Source organism: Stegodyphus dumicola, chromosome 7, assembly GCF_044657685.1.
Source record: "Stegodyphus dumicola isolate Sdum_Otavi_A_Nest chromosome 7, ASM4465768v1".
Taxonomy (NCBI): domain Eukaryota; kingdom Metazoa; phylum Arthropoda; class Arachnida; order Araneae; family Eresidae; genus Stegodyphus; species Stegodyphus dumicola.
The window spans coordinates 182,954,435-182,976,785 of NC_140774.1; positions in this window are offsets into that span (position 1 = coordinate 182,954,435).

Genomic DNA, 22,351 nt, shown 5'->3' on the forward strand with positions numbered 1-22,351 from the left:
ACGTAATTTAGCGTTACTTACTTCTGCAAGGAAATTTACTTCTTACTGGTTACAAAAACGTACTTTAAACTAACTTTAATATTTTTATTTATTTCTAAAAAATAGAAAAAAATAAAAAAAGGAATGGAAATCTCTATTGTTCTCCCACCCAAAGGTTTCCTTGTCTTCCTTTTCTTCATCAGATAATTCTTGAAGAATGCGACGAAATCAGCTGGTTGCACACAGTTTTTAACCATGAAAACTGGTATAAAATTTACAGAGGCAAATGTATTCAAATTAAAATAATATACACCAATTAATAACACAAAATTGCAAAATATTTGAGAAAAAATATATTTTCCGAATTTTAAAACACGACCACGCGCGTGTCGTAACTTTTATGAAAAAGCTGCCACGTAACACAAAAGCCTAGTTAAAAAAAAGTCACATGACTTCCTGTTGGCACATCCCATGATGTGGGGAAGGGTAAAAAGAAGGAATAGAAATGACCTTCAAACGTCTCAGCTTCGATATGCGAAAAATGTGCTTTAAAAACTGAATTTGTCGTAAATTTTGCGTATACGCGCGTGCTTTAAGTTTAATCTAATTTTTTTTTTTTTTTTTTTTTTTTTTTTTGACTTTAATCTCGTGGGATCTAAAGTCGGTAAACACTGGTTGTTAGGTCCAAGGTTTCGATTCAGCTAACGGGCTGCCTGCATAGGCATTTTCGTGGGTTTCTCTATATGTAACGTGTATATGAGCCAGTTTTCCTTAGAAAGTCCTCCACGAAGGCATCCCTACTCTTCGGTAGATAGCTTCGAGGCTTTGTCGTAATCTCTTAAACCAAACTAATCGTACAATAATTTTTAACGTTTTGGCACAATAGGCATCCTTGTTGGTTTCAAAATAAATATTAGTTGATTTGTTCCTGAATCTGTCAATTTCTTTCGCTAGAAAATTTTCGAAACAAGCAATGTGCTTACTCGTTAGTACATTCTGTTAGTTCCAGAAAATCGCGAATACTAGAAAAGAAAAGCTTTTTCTGAAGTAATATTTTATTGTTAACGATATTTTCCTCCGTCTCTGCCCCATAATTTCGAACTTTACATTGCTTCAATTCTTTCACTGAAAGCGAATTTGTAGAAATCCCCTCTCTCTCCTGCATTAAACCGGAAGAAAACAAAACACTGTTTTCGGCTTTTATTTATTTTCCATTTCATTCTTTTTTTTTTCTCATACCTTTTGCTTTTCTCTCCTCTGGAACCTTTCTTTTTTTTTTTTTTTTTTTTTTTTTTTTGACGTCTCCCAGGAACGGAATTTCAACATGCTTCGAAAAATTTGATACAGTTTTCGCCAGAAAATCTCATTGAAGCTTTTTGTTGCTATTCAGACCTCTTTCTCTCGTCTCTTTGTTGATTTTAGGTTACTTTTTCTATTTCATAAATGATTGAAGGAGTCGGTCTGCTTGAAAGCCAGTCTTGACACGCTTAAAAGTACCATTGACTCACAAATAGACATCTCTCGAAGACCCCGGATGTAAAATTTTCCTAATGATCGTGCAATATGTTTGCATAGTAATGTAACACAATGGCACAAGTAGGAGGTTTTATTAAAGTGGAACATTTTTTTAATAAATGAATAGTTGAAAAAATTTAGAATATTTCAACCATTTTTACTTCCTTGTACGACGTAAAGAGGAAGTATTGTAATCGCGAAAAGTATCAGGCAGCATATTTCAACGAAAATATCCATTTTGACCGCTATCGAATGCAATTTAACGATGTTTTTGCGTCATATCTGTACGTAAGGAGAGAATAAAATACTCTTTTCCTTCAAAAAAATTATAAAACTGCTTTAAAATTAATTCTGAGGAGAATTTTTCGTGGCGTATGTACGAACGTATCTCGCATAACTCAAAAACGAGTAGCCTCAGAACGTTGAAATTTTGTATATAGGACTGCTATAACATGTAGATGTGCACCTCGTATTTTGGTTGCAATCGGCCGCACCAAACGTATATAAATATATATATATATATATATATCCACTCTGTTACCCGGCTCAGTGATCTCAGTTTCTTTACTCTTATATGTTTGTAAATTGCACATTTTTTGCTTTAACAATGATTGAATAATGTTGTTTTTATCTTCCGGTTAAGGATTTTTATGCCTTTAGTAAATCTGTGTGCAATATTTTTAGAATTATCAGCAATTTTAAAGTCGGTTAATTGCCGCTAAGCCTGTTTTTAATGGCGGACATTGATGTTTACATTTGAAACAGGAGACTAGTGGATTTGTTGCCAATCTAGAGAAATTTAGCTACGCAACAACAAAGATAACGCATTCATTTATTATTGCCAATTCAATCATGCTTAATTCTTTCTGGAACTTTTTCGAGGAAATAAGCGTTTGAGATTTACTTCGTAATTTATAATATGGATATTTTGAGTTTTTATGTATTTTTGCCTTCTCGCGAAGTGATAACTGAATTAATTGAATGAGAAATACTCAATCGTCTGTGAAAAACTGTTTCTGGTTTGTTTTGTTTGTTTAATTTCTTTTATACATAGTTCTAGCTTTATTATAGTATTTGAATAGAACATGTGGCAATGATTAGTTAATTCTTTAAATGATATACATTTTGTGCATTCTGAGTTATAATAAGAATGAAATATAATACTGTTAAGTAAACCTAGCGCCAGAGTGTCGCTATGGTAAACAAAGTGAATTTTAATGAATGCATTTATTCTATTGTGGTTTATGCGCTTTCGGCGAAGTAGGTTTAATTATCTAATAAGTTTAAATGCGTATAGAAAGAAAAAATGCGTATAATTTAATATTCCGTACAAGGAAGTCATGTGGTGTACACATCAGATTTTTTTTTCTTATTTATAATCTGTGGTAAAACTGTACTTACTGCGCCAGTCTAAACAAGAACTTTTCTTAATTGTTAGCTCGATTTTTTTTCGCAACACCATTAATTTTAAAATCCAATTCACTCGACAGATGTTTCTTTTTCCTTTCAATGTTGCCATTTTTCGCTTTGAAATCGTTGATTTTCTTAATCAGAAAGTCATAAATGCTTGACAAAAATGCGAAGCAGATAATAAAACAAATTCCAAATTTGCGCTTCTAGATGCCCATATTCAGGTGGAACCGTACGTTATTGAAAATTCAATGCCTCTAGGTACCTTTGTTTTTTCACAGTTGGGGAAAGATACATACATTTATGCAGATTCTTCATTATTTAATTTTATTAAATATGATACAGGGTGATAATATTTGTTGGCAACAGTTTGAAAATTGTTGTGGTAACAGTTTGAAAACAAAATTTAATAGCCCTTCTGATGTAAAGCTCCTTTGGGCTAATAATATTATGCCCATATTGCCTTAAATTATTTTTGTAAATGTGAAAGGGTGTTTGACATACAATATATCTAGAAATATTTTGTGTTATTAATTCTTATCAAATTAAATTAGAGTTAATGAAATTAACTCAAAACAGCAAAACCAGTAAGCAATCAAATTTATAAATTTCTCCCGTTGCAAAGCATTTTGGGATACGATTGCGCTAGACAGACTATTTTGTTTTTGTTGGTGCGACAAGAAAAAACTAACTTTTGCACAAGCACATACACACACCACACACAACGGAAAAAAAGAAAAAAATTGAAATCTGTATACTTTGGATTACCGTCTAACACCTAGAAGTACTTAACCATTACAGTCTTAGAAAGCTAAAAAAAATTTTTAAACAATAAAAAAGATGAAAAATGTAAGATTAAAAAGGAACTCTTCATTTTGGTATCAAATGTTGAGCTTGATACCAACCATAATAATTTTATATTAACCTTTTGTAAACGGATGGCTAATATATTGGCAGTTGTATTCCCTGTTTGAATGGACGGGGTTGTCCACTTTATTGGCCATGTCTTTTTCCCCCATTTTACAGGCTGAAAATGTCAAATTTGACGTCCCTGGGTTTTCAACCACTCATCTCTTTCAAAGATCTTCCTTTTGCGACATAGATGCACCCCTCTGAGAATCCATTAAATTACACAAGAATCTTTGTTGAAAATAGGAGGTGATTTCTTAATGGGGGGAAATCATTCGGTTCGAGATTTCCCGTCTTTTGGTAGCTTTTGCTGCTACCAAAGCCCCGGCATCAAAAGGTTTTAAACAGTTACGATAGAATTTGTATAGTCATTAAGTTTATTTTGGAGTAGAAAATGTAAGACAATCTGATATATCCTCGTCAGGGTTCGAACTCCGTATCGTCTGGCTTCTAGCCGGAAGTGTTTCCAGTTACGTCACTAAGGCTGGAGGTAGGGAGGGAGAAAATGTTTACTAGTTTGAGATTTACAACCGAAAGAAATCCTAAAACATATATTCAAATAACAAATGGTAAAATAAAAGGTTATATTAATTTTAGTGTCCCAGGGAGACTTCTGTATTTACTTAATAACAAATAAGTTTTCATTATTCAGGACTTATCTCTGCATTTATTTCATTGGTTCTCTTGTGTACGAGTCTTGCAACAAACATTTACCTCAGGAGATAATGGTAGTAAGAATTAATCACCCAAATTATTCTATCGCCATATCACGGTTTATTACTTAATTAACGTCTTCAAATTTTCAGATTTACTTTGTCCTTGCTAGTATGATCCCACGATTATGTCGTTTAGCAACCTAACCTTTTCTCAAAAACAACACAGTGAACACATTTGTTATGATAATGAGATTTTTTTTGTTTGTTGTTAGGCTTTATTTCCATCTATTCTACATTTTGAATCAAGAGATATTGCGTTAAATTAACGTATTACGTATCGCGCAGCACCATATAATTTTGATTGCTACTTGTGATGACTGAAGTGCACTTGACAAATGCTTGATTTTGGCAAGTGTAATATAAAAACTAAAGCCGAAACCCCATTTTAAGTGTTTTGAAGTTTATCTTTCTATGCTTTGCGTCCTCATTAGCAGCATCGAAACGGCAAATGTCCCGAGACATAAAGCGCACTTCAGAACACAGAGCGTGACAGAGCAAGCCACTCGTAACAAAATGAGAAGGTTAGAAAAATAATAGTTGGAATTTAATAGCCAATTTCTTAACAAATATGCTCTAGTGTCTGTTATAAAAATCTCTGAAACGTACCATTTTAAAATTAATAAGAAAATGAATTTAGTTTCAAATAATGTTAATTATATGTAATTCTTTAAAAAGCACACGGTCGATGTTAACTGTATCAGGAAAACTCTTCTCTTAATCAGAAAGTCTTACGTTTTGAAAAAAGGGGAAGGCATTCTGTTATTGTTTTAATTACGTATTTTAGATCTTTTATATATTTTTCATCTCTGTGTTTGTTTGCTCAGATAGTTTATTGCTGCTGTAATAAGTGCGCCACCAACCGGCATGGTGGTTAACGTCGCTGACTGCCGTACCGTAGGACGCGGGTCCAAATCCCGGAGAAGGCATAGATATTTGTAAATGTATCGCGTCGATGCGGCATGGCGGCACCCGAAGTACCCTAAATATGGGGTGAGCTGAAAGTCCTCTCGCGTGATCTGGTAGAAGGGGTGAGAGATTGGAATCCTTCGGACCCATCCTCCCACAGATGTACTCTTCATCAAAATTGGTGGTGGAACTGATCAAAATCGCAATGTCACCTGTAAGGTGTTCAAGGCTGTTGCCAAATGCAGGCATATATAGCGCTCCTCGCCAAGAGGAATTTCGTGGGCTTGGGCTGACGTTACTGTTATTCTTGCAATTCCTAAACACAAGGAACTGCAGGACAGGATACGTTGCTTGCTGGTAACAAGAAGGTGTAATCATTCGACAAAGGCAAGCAAGTACCTTTGACACTGTTCTTTTTACTTCCTTGTACGAAGTATACGAAGTATTGTAATCACGAAAAATTCTGGGTACAATATTCAACGAAAATATAATTTTTGACAGCTATCGAAAGCAATTTAAACATTTTTTGCGTGACATCTGTACGTAAGGACAGAATAAAGGACTCTTTTTTTTTTTTTCCCAAACGAATTATAAAACTGATTTAAAATGGATTCAGAAGAGATTTTTTTTCGTGTCGTCTGTACGTACATACGTACGTGCGTACGTACGTATGTACGTACAGACGCCACGCATAACTCAAAAACGAGTAGCATCAAAACGTTGAAATTTCGTATATAGGACTGCTATTACATGTAGTTTTTTGGTTGGAATCGGAAGTACCAAAAGTACATAAATATATACAGAGAGAGATATATATCCACTCCGTTACTCGGCTCAGTGAACTTAGTGTGTTTATTCTTATATACAGGTGAAAGGGGCGTTTATTGCATTTAAAATGATTGAATTATGCTGTTGCTATCTGCCGTTTAAAGATTTTGCGCCTTTAGTTAATCTGCATGCAATAGTTGTAGAATTATCAACAATTGAAAAGCTGTTTAAGTGCGCTAAGCCTAATATTTTTGCCATAGCAGGCGTAACTGTTTACATTCGAAACTTAGCAAAATAGTGAATTAAGTGTTTCTGCACTTTCCGTTTCTTTTTGCCGAGTGCAACCAAACGCAACATTCAGTTTTGTGAGCCGAAAAATCTGCCTTCTTGCCTGCTGTCTAAATTGCTTGTTTTTGCGTAGAAACTGTAATTTTAACTGTAATGTTTTTTAATTGTCTTAACTGTTTTTGGTGTTATGTCTTTCAATTTAAATGAAAATATTTCGAGGTTTTATGTACTTGTGCTTTGTCGCGAAGTAGGCACTGAACAAATTGAATGAGAAATGTATCTGTAATAAAATTTGGGGCATAAATTTAAATGAAATGCAGGGGAAATGTGTGCAATTTCATATTCCGTACGAGGAAGTCATGTGGTGTACACATCAGCTTTTTTAATGTACATGCCATCTTCACCAATGAGCAAGCATTTGTTATTAAGAGGTTTATCGGATAACTGTAAATTATTACTACTTAGTTTATTCATCATATCGAGAATGAAACAATATAACGTTCTCAGTTTTGTAGATGTATGATACTGTAATTTAGAAATTTTGAGCTAATTATTAATTTCGTAACTATCCACGTGGAACAGTTAGTTGCTAACATACCCATGAAATTTGCTTTTAAATGTATACGCTTTGTACTAATTAATTAAAAAAAATAATGACCATTTTACCAATGGGACTCACTGCTATACAGTGACTATATAAAAAATTACAGTCATTTTGTGTTTATAAAAGTCCTCCGATCGCTAACGGATTACGAAATACTGAAACGGGTTTCGCAAAATTTTCATCCAAGAGTAAATATATCGACTCAATATTTAAAGAAATAAAGATTAGAATAATCTTCTCCGAAGATGCAGCACGAAGAAAAGTATGATTAAATTATTTTGCGTTTAAATTTCAGAATTGATTTCTACAGAATATTTGCGTCTTGCATGAATACATTTTAACTGATATTGAAGTACATTTCGAAAGCTCTTGCGAATTGACTTCTTTCAGAGTAATCAAAGAACAAATCTTCATCAAATGAAATATTCTTAAAAATGCGCAGTTACTTGCGCATAAAATATCTCTTAAGGAAGAGCTGGATGACGTCTCATAAGGAAAACGAGAATGTTCTAAAAATGGTCTCCTATTAATATTTAATCTTTGACGAATAAAATTTTAAAGTAAACTGTTAAGCGTTCTTAATATGGATATGAACATCACTTAATAGAAAACCACGGTTTAAGTCTTCAACTATTTATGTTAACTGGAGTATTTAAATAACACCCATTGAAATTTACATGTTAGAACCGAAACCTTTAGAGGTAACTGAACCCTGCTTGCGATGTGCCACTACTTAAATGTGTAGCCAGTTTTGTAATGCAAAACGAATTTTATAAAAGAAATAAAAATCTAAACGGTTTCAGATTTTAAATTACGTCCAAAGGGGCGTCTTTTAACGTTTTGTGTGTTACCTTTATTTATTAAATATGATGTTCTTTGCACTTAAACCATAAAATTCATTCAATAGCAATGTCGCAAAATAATTTTAAAATGAGAATATCTTTAGAATTTCCGATACACAGTTCCGCGCGCTGGAGATAAAAAGTCCCCCCCCCCGCTCGTAGAGTGTTGCCATTGCTCGCTTTTAATTCGTTGAGTTTGTTACTCAAAAATTCGTTAAATTTTTGCAAAATATGAAATCGATAATAAAACAAATTCCAAATTTCAAATTTGGTCTTCCACGTGCCCATATTCGTAGGAGGATGATGTCATTCAAAATTCGATGGCTCCTACATAGCGTTGTTTTATCACAATGCGAGAAACAGTCATACATTTATGCAGATTTTTCATTATTTAATTTCTTCAAAAATAATGCAGAACTCTTAACATTTTGTGGCAACAGTTTGAAAAGTGAAGAGGACATTTATAATGATTCAACTCAAAATCGCAAAACGAAAACAATAGTTCTTCAGGGCCAAAGCGCCTTTGGATTAAAAATGTTTTCCAAAAAGGTCTATGCACTCATTGCTACACTGAGAGCACAATTTTAGAGTGTTTAAGCACAGTAAAATGATAGTTAAGGGGAAAAGGAAGCGGGATTTTGTATAACGTTACTATGATTGACCTTCATTCTGGATCACAAACGGCGTATGGTAAATACCGAAAAATTATAATTTGAGACTGTTTTATTTGCAGTTTTTGTTTTAAGTATTTGTATTTAATATAGCTTAGCGACTTTTATGTTGAACTATGCACTTTTAAACAAAAAATGTAATTTTAAAGTAAAAATGAGTAAATATCAGTATCAATCTAATTTACCCAAGCAATCTAATTTTATTGAGAACTAGTAACAACAAGCGCTCACCAGCGGCCGAGCGGTAAAAAGCTGTTGAACACTGGTAGTTCGGTCCGTGGTTCGAGTCCCGGCGAAAGGACTGACTGTATGGGCGTTTTCGTGGTTTTCCCCATGTGTATCGTGGGTACGACCCAGTTTCCTAGAAAAGCTTCCACGGGGCATCCCTTCCTATCCGCATAGCGCCTAATGGCCGAGCACGTTGTAAGTTAACTAAATATAAGCTAAATATATTTAACAGCACATTCTATTTGATAGTGAAAGATTTCGATCCAGACGTAATTCTGTTAATTGAGTTATAGAGTTTTTTCTCCGCCCTTCCAGAATGCCTTTGTGGGGTAATGGTAGCACACTCGGCGCGTATTCCAGAGGTCCAGGGTTCGAATCCCGGCGAGGTCATTGCACATTTGTTTTCCGGTGTAGTTCGTTCGTTAAGGAAGAAGACTGAAAAAGGACTTCCTTGTACGAAGTAAAAAGGAAGTATTGTAATCGCGAAAAGTTTCAGGCAGCATATTTCAACGAAAATATCCATTTCGACCGCTTTCGAATGCAATTTCACGATGTTTTTGCGTGATATCTGTACGTAACGACAGAATAAAATACTCTTTTCCTCCAAAATAATAAAAAAACTGCTTTAAAATGAATTCTGAAAAGAATTTTTCGTAGCGTCTGTACGAACGTACGTACGTATCTCGCACACCTCAAAAACGAGTAGCTTCAGAACGTTGAAATTTTGTATATAGGTCTGCTATAACATGTTAGATGTGCACCTCGTATTTTGGTTGCAATCGGCCGCACCAGACGTATATAAATATATTTATATATATATCCACTCTGTTACCCGGCTCCGTGATCTCAGTTTCTTTACTCTTATATGTTTGTAAATTGTACATTTTTTGCTTTAAAAATGATTGAATTATGTTGTTCTTATCTTCCGGTTAAGGTTTTTATGCCATTAGTAATTCCGTATGTAATATTTTTAGAATTATCAACAGTTTAAAAGTTGCTTAAGTGCCGCTAAGCCTAATAATTTTTTGATGGCAGCCATTGCTTGTTTACATTTGAAACAGCAGAGTAGTGGATTTGTTGCCAATCTAGAGAAACGTAGCTTCGCAACAACAAAGATAACGCCTTCATTTATTACTGAGAATTAAATCATGCTTAATCCTTTCTGGAATTTTTTCGAGGAAAAGAAGTGTTTAAGATTTACTTCGTAATTTTTAATACAGATATTTTGAGTTTTTTTTTTTTTTTTTTTTTTTTTTTTTTTTTTTTTTTTTTGTATTTTTGCCTTGTCGCGAAGCGAGAACTGAATTAATTGAATGAGAAAATATCGTCTGTGAAAAACTCTTTCTTTTCTGTTTTGGTTGCTTAAATTCTTTTATACATCGTTCTAGCTTTATTATAGTATTTGAATAGAACATGTGACAACGATTAGATGATTCTTTAAATGATATAAATTTTGTGCATTCTGAGTTATAAAATGATCGAAATATAATACTGTTAAGTGAACCTAGCGCCAGAGTGTCGCTATGGTAAACAAATATTAGAGTGAATTTTAAAGAATGCCTTTATTCTATTGTGGTTTATGCGCTGTCGGCGAAGTAGATTTCATTCAGTCCAACAAGTTTACACGAAATGCAAGAAAAAAGGCGTATAATTTAATATTCTGTACAAGGAAGTCATGTGGTGTACACATCAGATTTTTCTAAGGACGTATCCGCAGTAAAGGCGAACGTCTGAATGATGTAATTTTCGAAACCATCTGTTGTGGTTTGGTATGATAACATATTATACTTACATTCGATTACTCCAGAGCAGCCAAAATAAGCAATTCTGTGTTTAGAACGCTAAATGGCAAATCTTGGTTTCCTGTCTGTGAATCAAAGAGAATAATTATATTTTATTAGTTTAATTATTTCACTTTTATATCGGAAAGATTCTTTAGTCTGACCTTTATTAACAAATTAGGGTATTCACTGAGGTTAGGAATTTTCGGATTTTAAGTAAAACGTAGTCTCATATACACTGCATAGTAATTTTGCATTTTATAGGGTAACGATTACATACATTGTTATGCATATAATATTTGCAGCTTTTAAGCTAGTTGATAATTAATAATCCAGCCATTTTTATTGTCTTTATTGCTATGCAAAGGTGCACAAAAATGAAGGCAGGGAAAATGTTGAGCATGTGCTTCTCCTGTACTCGCAAGTTCATAGTAAAAGAAAGATCTTAAACCTGGCACTTAAAAATTTTAATATTAACTAGATTTCTAATTAATTCCATCATGCTAATCTGATTTTCCATCAGTTTATTTGCGAGAGAAGATCATTTTATTATTTTCGTTAGTTCATTGTAAATTATTGTAAATCTTCAATTTGTAAAAATTCTTCCTATATTGTTTGTTTTTATATATTGCGTTTCATACTTACATCAGTAAGCCCCAAGTGATACTTTGTGGAACATGGAAACTGTTTGTGATTTTTATTAAAAAAGTGCGATGTAATATCTGCTCACAATAAATAATATTTAATGGGGAAGATCATAGCATTTATTTTACAGTTTGTGTCATTATTTAGTTTATAAACAACAGTAGAAAAGATGTTTACTTCAGTAACAGTAACAGAAAGTTTAATGGAAATAAACGCACTCAATTTTGCAGTTGCTGATCGCCGTAGTGAACAAATAAAAGCATAATAATTAGAAAAAAAAATCTGAAATGTTTCAGATTTTAAATTACGTCCAAAGGGGCGTTTTTTAACATTTTGTGTGTTACCTTTCTTTATTAAATATCATGTTCCTCGCACTTAAACCATAAGATCCAGTGCAACAGCAATATCGCAAAATAGTTTTAAAACGAGCATATCTTTAGAATTTCCGATACAGAGACTCACGCGCTGGAGATAAAAATGTTTTTTCTGCACAACGTTGCCATTGCTCGCTTTGAAATCCTTGAGTTTGTTAATCAAAAATTCGTCAAAGTTTTAAAAAATAGGAAATCGATCATAAAACAAATTTCAAATTTCAAATTTGGTCTTCCACATGCTCATATTCGTTGGAGGATTACGTTATTCAAAACTCGATGACTCTATGTACCGTTGTTTTATCACAATACGAGAAATATACATACATTTATGCAGATTTTTCATTATTTAATTTCTTCAAATATAATGCAGGACTCTAACATTTTGTGGCAACAGTTTGAAAAGTGAACCGACATTTATGAATCCGACGCAAAATGCCAAAACGAAACTAATAGTCCTTCGGGATTCAAATCCCTTTGGACTAAAAATAAACAAAAACTATCTGACAGCTTTTAAATTTTAAATTACGCTCAAAAAAGGTTTTATGTGTTTTTAAGGTTTTGTGTGTTACCGTTTTTTATTAAATATCCTGTTCTTCGCACTTAAATCAAAAAATTCAATTCAACAACAATATCAAAAAATATTTAAGAGAGCATATCTTTAGAATTTCCGATATAGAGTCTCGCGCGCTGAAGATAAAAATGTTTTTTCCCTGTACGGTGTTGCTATTGCTCGCTTTGAAACTATTGAGTTTCTTAATCAAAAATTCGTTAAAAGTGTACAAAATAAGAATTAAACAATAAAACAAATTCCAAATTCTAGCTTCCAGATGCCCATATTGAAGTGGAGGACTATGCTATTCAAAATTCGATGTCTAAAGGCACCGTTGGTTTTTCACCGGACTAGAAATATACATATATTTGTGCAGATTATTCATTATTTAATTTCTTTAAATATAATGCAGGTGGCAACAATCTGAAAAGTGAAACGCCGTTTGATAGTGAACGACGCAAAATGCCAGAAAGAAATTAATACCTCTACTGGGTCAATTGTCCCTTTCGGATAATAATTCATGTTAATTTTGACATGATTATCAGTTATTTTGCATTAATTCAGGTTTTTTTGCTTCTATAGAAAAAAATTTAAAAGATATTTTGAAGAAGATTATAGACTTTCCTAACACATAAAGTTTAAAGCCTCGTCTTTTAGATGCAATTAAGTGAGCTTTTTTTTTATTTCTTATATACATCATATATTGCTACTGCAAGTTTTGGATATGGATAGTGAGGTGTGTCATTTGCTGTAATTTGCAGAGAAGCGTCCAAACTTAGAATTCTTTCTACAGAGACTATTCGCACATTTTTTAGACGATTTTGATAAGCAGCAATAAAAAATTGTTTGCTGCAAAAGAAGTCATTGCAATTGTAGTATGTTTTCAAAAGTCAACATTATCGTCTGTGGCTTGAAAGTTTTGTTTGTATTCAAAATGGTAAATTTAACAAAGCAGTGGTTCGAATGTTACTTTTACGCTCTTTCCGAAGAGAAATATGCATACTCCGTTATCCAAAAACGATGTGGGAGTCATGGTTTTGTGATATCTAAAGCGTTGATAAGTAATATCATCAATAAGAAAGGAAAGGAACGTCAAATTAGAGCCGCAAGTGGGACAAAAATTCCAAACAAGTATCCAAGTCGAAAACGGACATCTTCGACTATTGCAAAGGTACGTTGTTTACTCTTAAAAAAATCCGCCTAGTCAAAGGACAGTTGCAAAATCATTAAAATGCTCGGTGTCCACTGTAAACAAAATGATAAACGTTGATTTAAATCTTAAGAAAGCGAAAAAATGCAATGTGCATCGTCTTCTTCCAAAGCATATCGCTCAACGAAGGACACGCTGCAGAATTCTATATGAGAAACACTTATCCAAAGAAAAATGGAAAACAATTGTCAAAATAGATGAAGCATGGGTGTATTTAAATGATTGTAACAAAAAAAGAGCCATTTATTATCATAAAAGGGGAGAAAAAAATTCAAGTGCATGGTTCAAAGAATCGAAAGAAAGTTTTTCTAAGGGATTCGTGATTGTTGCTGGTTTTTCTTATAACGGCAAGTTAAAAATAAAGAGAGTGCAAAAAAATGTCAAGATTAACTTCAAATACTACCAGGAACACATTTTATTGCCAATTTTTCTGAATGAAATACCATGGCTTTACCCACAGTGCCATCCATCTGTGAGACTCCATCAGGACAAAGCTAGCAGTCACACATCAAAATCCACTGTAAATTTCCTAAAAGAAATGGAACAAAAAACGGATATCAAGGCCATACCCTTCACTGATATCCCTACTAAATCTCCTGATTAGTCGCCTATGGATTTTTGTGCTTTCGGACTTTTAAAAACTGCATTATCCAAACGTTGTCCCAAAACCCTAACAGAACTCTGGAAAGCTGTTCGGGAGGAATGGGATAGAATATCTCTTCTGCCACTTCAAAAGGCATTATTATCCTGGAAATTGCGGTTTCGAAAGATAGTTCAGAATAAGGGATGTCAAATAGAACATTTAAAACACAAGAATTTTATGTAATTTAGTTTTGTGAATACAATATACATCGTCTAAAAAAAATGTGTGAACAGCCTCTGTATAACGCAGAAAGGTGACATGAAAATCTTTTATACAAATTTCAGTTGATAACTTTACCAAACTGTATGTATAATTTAAATAATCAATATGAGTTTAAATACAGCGTGTTATTAAAACAGCCTTATAAGGAAATTATAATTTTCAATTACTGAAATTGTATCCCCGCTGTAAATTTCCATAATTGTAAATATCATTAACACACAGAATGATTTCACTTTTAAGTATTTGATATTATGTTGCTTAATGTATAAACTGCAATTATCATCAAAATGAAATTAATTTGTATATCACAAATGAGAACAGCAAAGCATGACTCTTATCCTCTTTAGCCTCTGAAAGGAATTTCACGATGTAGAACATATAATTGGTTACGAAACTCGTTCATACACATTCAGCCTGTTGTAGAGAAAGCTGCTTACCCCCCTTCATTAGTGTAAATTTCACCTAACCTGTTTAATCAAAATAACTTGATTTCCACCTTTTATTACACTGAATGAGGTGACTATTCCCATTCAAAGTTTATGAGCAAAGTAATAACATTATACATTGCTTCTTAATTTCTTACTTTTAAATGTTATGTGTATTTTAGATGATAACATTAAAACTCAGATTTGCACTAAGTATGGATTTACAATTTATATGCAATATTTTAGCTTAACAGTTTATTGTAAGCTTAAACTTAGAATGATATCTTTCTTAGTTTTCTTATTCGTTGATTAACCTTAGCTTTCTTAATAACTTAAACTTTCTGTAGAGATGGAAAAATATCGCTCGTAGGATAAGTATAAACACTAAGTGTGAACTCATAAAGCATTAATCTCAAATACCTAAAAATAATTATTGTAACGTAAGGCGTCTGTCTACAACACTAGGATCAGCAAAGAGCTATGTACAGATTTGGCGCCGCCCAATCAGGATAGTGGTCTCTTTGCTGATCCTATATTAGTGACTCTGAGTGCCGTACTGAAATGCCCGGTTCGAATCCCGGCGAAGGTGTGTATATTTGCAAATGTATAGTGACTTATATGGGGGCCCTCTAAATATGTGGCGAGCCGAAAGTCCTCTCGAGAGGTTGCTGGTAGGCGAAGGCAGTTGGAAGTCCCTCGGAACCGTCTTCCCGGTGAGATCTCCATCAAAATTAGGGAGGGTGGAGTTGAGCAAAATCGTTCTGTCGCCTGTAAGGTGCTGAAGACACCATGCATGCGATTGAGGGTAATCAATAAATGCCTTGCATGTATTTATATTCCTTATGCGCCGACCACCCTGTACAGTGGTTAGTGATTAAGGGTGTAAAGTGATCGTCGCGTCAATGACAGACGCAGTTTTGCCCTCTTTGCTACGATGAATTTCCTGAGCTTGTTCTAATGTTGACAAATAAGACAAATAAATAGTGACTAATAAGACAAATAAATGTCTAATAAGACAAATAAATGTTGACAAATAAGACAAATAAGAATAAGTCAACAAATAAGTCACAACAATAACAAGAGATTTTTCCGGCAGTTAGTATCCTTGGGAACCATTCAGTTTATGTGTTATGTACAGTTTTCTGCATAGACAGGATGAAAACTAAAATTTGATATTTTATCGCATCTTCGAGCTGATAGTATTTAATGCAAACAAGGAGGAACAAATAACTACAAATCCAGCACTTCAGAGAACGTCACTAAAAAATCCATATTTAAAATGCGAATAAACATTACAAAATCGATTCAAAAATAAAGATTTCTCACGAAGTCAAGCTGGGAAGCGGGAGACATTCGAGTGCAGAGGAGACAAAACTAATGTTCAGAATACTTTAAGTTTCTGTACTGATTGAACTCATAATAACTATTGCTCTTGTTCTTTTATAATTTTATCGCTACAGGAAGGATTCTGAATTTTTTTCGTAAAGTTCCTCAATATTCTCAAATAGGTACCACACGAACCTTTCTCGAAATTTTCAGAATTCGAAAAATTGAACGAAAGTGCGTCCAGTGTAGTCAAAATGCCATTGGGTTTCAGTGGGCTATGTCTTTTCAGTGGGCCGGTATTACAACTATTCAGTTCAAATTTAATTACCCACACGAACACGATAGAGAGTACATCAAGATTATTTTTCCCAGGGCCAAACATGTAAAGTGGCTACATCAGTTGAGAATAATGTAGAAACATAATTTTCTCTTAGGTTGTCCGGAAAATAATGCAGGTTTTTAACCTATATCTTTAAAGTATTATAACTCAACTCAAAAACAATTTTATTAATCAAAATAAGCACCCGCCGAATCAATGTATTTTTTCCCAACTATATATAAGTTACTATGCCGGTAGAATAAAATTCTGGAGTTCTGGACGCGATAAAGTTGTCAAATGCGTTTTTGGCTTCGTCTTGGTTTCTGAAGCATTTCCTTTGCAGAATATTATCCAGATGTTTGAAAAAGTGGTAATCGGTCGGCGAGAGGTCAGGCGAATATTGGGGGAAGAGGAAGAGTCTCGTATTCCAATTCGTTCAATTTCTGTAGGGTCAGCTGCACGACGTGCGACCGAGCATCGTCGTTGAGAAGAACTGACTGCTTTCTGTTGATATGCGTTGCAATGTTTGGTGCATTTCGTGTATTTGCTGACTGTACTTATCTGCCGTAATCGTTTCGCCCAGATGTAGGAAGCTGTGGTGGATGAGACCGGCCGTAGACCACCAAACAGTCACCATAATTTTCTTTGGGTGCAAATTTGGCTTTGGAAAGTGTTGTGTTGTCTAGCCACGGGCCAACCAATGAGCTGACTCTTCACGACTTCCAATGAACCAATGACTCTTCACGTCCCGGTTGCTCTCTCTTTATACCTGAGTTACTAGAAGTTGATTCACTACGGTGGGCGAAACGCCTTTCTATTGTGATAAACTCTTGTACTCTCCCCCTGTGTCCTAACAATGAGGACCCTAAGCGACTCTTGATTTTAGCTTATGTGCTCTTTCATCTACTTTAGCGACTTCTTCTTTCTTGTTTGTTTCAATTTTATGAACGATGATGTGGAGGTAATTGCAATTAATTGCAAAGGTACTCCGTAATCCAAACGCATCGGTCCGTTGGTCCAATGAGCCGAATATCGCCAGTTGTTAAAGAGAATCCATTTTTCATCGCACGTAACAATTCGATCAGGAAAAGGGTCGATTTTGTTACGGAGAAGAAGAGCAGACGACACTTCAAAACGTCGATTTGCTTTTTCATTTTCGATCAATTTCATAAGGCACCCACTTATCCAGCTTCTTTGAATTTCCTATACGATTCAAGTGATCAGAAATCGTTGTTTTGCTTACGCCAAGCTCTTCCTCAACCTCTCGAACAGTTTTGTTTCAACTAAAGTCTTCAAATCATCGTCATCAACAGCTGAAAAGCGTCCACGTCACTCTTGAGCTTCCAGATAAAATTCTCCACGACGAAACTGTTGGTACCACCGCTGATTTATTAACACTTTTCTCGCCCCATACTTCGTTGACATTTCGAACTGTTTGTGCTGCGCTGTGGCCTAGCTTGTACTCATAAAAGTAAATTTCCAGAAAATACCGTTTTGACATCTAAACGAAAACCCTTAGTAAATATTTTTTTAAATAATTTTGGAACAAAATGATTATTATAGAAACATAGAGCGAAGATAGAGTTTCAAAATGATAACTGCAATTAACCAATGTAATTCAAAATAATTTTTGTTGCTCAAAATGTACAGGAAAGATAAACAATTAGAAAAACCTGCATTATTTTACGGACAACCCGATACTTTATACCTTTCGCTTTTGAAACTGATTTACGACTAATTGATGAATTTTTTTTTAATTCGTACACATTTTATTTCTTTCCATTTGCCAGTATATTCTAAATGCAATAATCAGCACTCTGTCATATCCGAAAACTCATTAACAATGCTTAGCTTCTCAAAAAGCTTTATATGCGATTTATAAATTCCGTATTGAGAGTAATCAATAAAAGCCTTGCATGTATTTATATTCACTCTGCTCCGATGACCCTGTACAGTGGTAGTGATTATGGGCTTCGATCCGAATCCTGGAGAACGCGTGGTTGTAACTGTCCGTCCCTTCATAGGAGGCCAGCTGTGGCCGCCTATCAGTTGCTTCCATAATAAAATGGTTACCATTTCCGGCCCTTGTAGTGGTGCAAGGCTAATGGTTATTCAATAATGTCCCGTACCCTTAACAAATATGTATAAAATGTGCATAAATTTAGCATAAATACTGTAATATACGCGCTATTTATATTTTCACTTTCATTGTTCTTTGTTATTGTTAATACTTTTATTATAAATAACCTCTATCAAATAAATTATGCTTTTGAAATGCTTTCGTATCGTTGTATGAATCCGTAAATTTTGTTAAACTGAGTGATAAGATAAAAGGTTTATAACCGTGGGTGCAAAATTAAGAGAAGTCGCTCATTATCTTGAAATTGTGTAAAACAAATCGGCAGAATAAATAAACTTTGGTATGAATATGTGTTGTTATGGTTTTTGTATTTATTTAGCAATTTTTCTTAGAATTTATAATTAAAATTATTTTATATTCCCGTGCAATGCAGCACGAGACTTATTTGAAGAGAAAGCTATGGCGGAAAAATTAAAATACAGAAGCACGTGTATTTAACATTTTAACAAATAGATATCTCGTAATTGTACTCTTACGCTATCTAGAAAAATCGAGAAAATACCAGAATATTCTCGTGCAAAATTAAAAACCTTATACAAGCTGGAGGAAAACATCTTAATTCATTTGTTTACATAGTTCTCGTGGTTTATTGTAGCGAATTCGCGGTGAAATCGGATTAGATTTGTCTATTTGAATTGAATTCTGTTATACGTTTTAGTAGTTTAAAATATAAATACTCTGAGATATTGCGATATTGTACGAATATTGTAATTTCATCGAACTTGTGCTTTCAATTTATTACGAACTCGTACGCCCACAACAGTATTTATAACAGAGAAGGCGATGTATCATTCAAAATTCATTTTATGTGCCTATGATTATCAGAACAGCTCAGAGAACTGGGATGTCCAAAATCCACGTTGTGCTATCGAAATGAAAATTAATTTAACCCGCGAGCAGTATGTCATACCCGAATAAAAAAATTGTAAATAAAAATTTGCCGAAAAAAATTAATCGTTTTTTTTTAAAGAAATTAAAATGTAAAACCAAGTTAATACTTCGTTTTGGATAAAATAGGAAACAATAAGGAGAGGAAAAATTATTTACTTACAGTTTTTTAACACTGTTTACAAAATGGAGTCATATGTTCCATATATATACTTTTGCTACAATTTTCACAAATGAATCTAGTCTTTCTATCGTTTTTCTTGGAGCACTCTGTACCCCTCTTGTAAGTCATTTCAGGTTTTTTGGAGGGCGGTCCATTGTTAACATGTTCATCGGTGGTCAGTGTTCGTCCAGAATCAGAAACCACAGATGCTCGTCGTCGTTCATTTTGAACATTTTCTATTAGCTGCACCCCTAAGGCTTTGAGAAAAGTACTCATCCCCTTCACGAGTGAAATTTTCTCTTATTGAGTAATATAAATATTTTTATTATCAACTTCATCGATAAGCAATGACAAGGACTCTAGAGGTGTTGAGACGTCTTTAGAATACTTTGTATTTCCAGGGAGTTTAGTTATAATATTTTTGGCCTCCATTCTAACATTAGTCCGGAATTTATTTTTTGTTCCATTTTACTCCATTTTTTCCAACATAAAACGCATTGCTAAATTCCAGAGTTCCATTTTCTGTTTCTGTATCTGAATCACTACTCTATATGGATGAATCATGATTACTAATTATATATATTCTTCGTCATCAACATCTTCCTCTTCTTCACTAAATAAATCCTCATCAAAAAAACTGTTTCAAGGAGATTTCTCAATCTTTTCATCTCTTCATCGTAAGGAATATACAGCCCCATGCTTACAACTCAAGAAAAACTTATACTAAAAGCTTGAAAACGAAAAGTGCGAAGTGACTCACTGAGAAACGCCAGTACACGCGCGGGCATGACATGCCCGAACAATGCTGGTCCTAAAAAACCGTTGCACTTGCCACCTCAGGAATTTCCCCCATTTAAGTACGTGACCTTGAACTCAGGTACAACAAGTTTCGTCCTTTTATGAAAGAATGGGCGAGAAATATACAATAAGAAAAATGCACATGGGTATGACATACCCGCCGCGTGTGCTCGCGGGTTAATATGGGATATGGTACCCTCTCAGATCCAGGCAGGTCGTGCACTGTGACGGCACACTGGACAAGAGAAAGTAGTGGGGTCCATGAGTCAGTCAATCTCACTCCTGCAGGGAGGCAGTTTTTTAACTCCTGAATGGTTCTCGAAGGAGAATGACGATTGATTCCACTCCAGATTGGTTTACCAGGTTTAAGTTCAGAAGATCTGACTGCCCAATGCATTCGACAAATATTCTCACTTTCCAGGTAACCGTCGGCAGCTGATCATTAGGTTGACGAGAATAGTCGTCCATCAACAGAAATCTAGACCCAATTGAGCCCAGAAAGTCAAAGATAGGGCTCTAAAATCTCCTATATACATCTGAAAACAGTCGAGGAACCTTTGACAATCTCATGCAGGAGTATTCAGTCGTCCTCCAGCATAATGCCTTCCCAAACCATTACAGTTCCAACACCGTAATGATCAATTTCTGCGATGAAGAACAGATGGTATCATGTTCCAGGCTCTCTACGGCCGGGAACAGAACGTAGAGAGCCTGGAACAGAAGATATCAGTATACAGGTACGCCGAGAATCAGTGTCCAGACTGTCTAGCCATTTTTTTCTGTCTCATTCATTTTCCAGTAATCAATTCTCAATAGTGCATTTCGGATGAGAATTTCGGAGATTTTAGTTTTCATTTAATCGATATGCCATGTATGCCTTTGCAATAATTTTAAAAACCTCTGCGAAATTTCATCAGATTTTTCTTCTGACCGAATAACGTATTCTGTACAATCTGCCGAGTAGTTTCTGTCAAATATGAATGCAAATTTGTCAGCTTAACATGACGTCCTTTTTACATTAAACTGAAGTCTGGAAATCAACTACCCTGCATTTAACGCTTCCGCAGAACAAAATAATAATAATAATATAAATAATAACTGAAACATTCAACCCACGATAATCAACTATAGATCTTAGTAATGCTTAATATATGAAGACATTTAGATTTAAATGATTATTTTGTTCTCCTCCAGTCTTCAAATAAGAGCAGAATATGGTAAATAAACTTAACGCAACTAGTCTGTAAATACTTCAGCTCCCATCTAAAGGGAATGAAAAGTTAAAATATGATGCAGACTTTTACAACGTAAATGCACGTAATTTTCAATATAAAGAAAGTATCATTGCATTTAATTAAAATTTTATCGATTGTTACCTCTTCAACAGTTTCACCAACACATCATTGCAGAATAATTGGAAAATCACCGGATTATGATAATTTTTGTTTGCATATTTCAAAATCAAATTTAAAAGATTCCTATTTTAATGTATTGTCTCTTATGCACAAAATTAAAAAAGTCGATTAATAAATAACAACTCAATGTACTGATTAAAATATTTAATCATATATTCACGTACTAAATGTAATGCTTATGAAGAATTAATTAATGGTGCCGCTTTTAGAATATAAAGTATTAATTCGGCAGTAACGATGGTTGTATTAAATTCTAAAAATGTGACAAATGTTTTGTATACAGACTATGTCTAGTCAAAGTGACTTTGTCAGTTGGTCAAACACAATAAAATTGCGTGTAATTGATATTCCCTACAATTAAATTTCATGCATAATGTTATAGCTTCGAAAAATCGACTATTGTCTCAAAACTGAAATTTCTCTGCATTTTAATTTTTATTTGCTTTTTTATAATAACAATATTTACGCATTATTTACTCAGGGATCCACTGTAATATTCCATTAGTTTTTTTCGAACAATAGATGAAAGCATTGACTTGTAAATCCTAGCCAAACTGCCGAAAGAAAGCATGTAAATTCTTATGAAAACAATGATCACAGTGCTGGGGTTATGTTT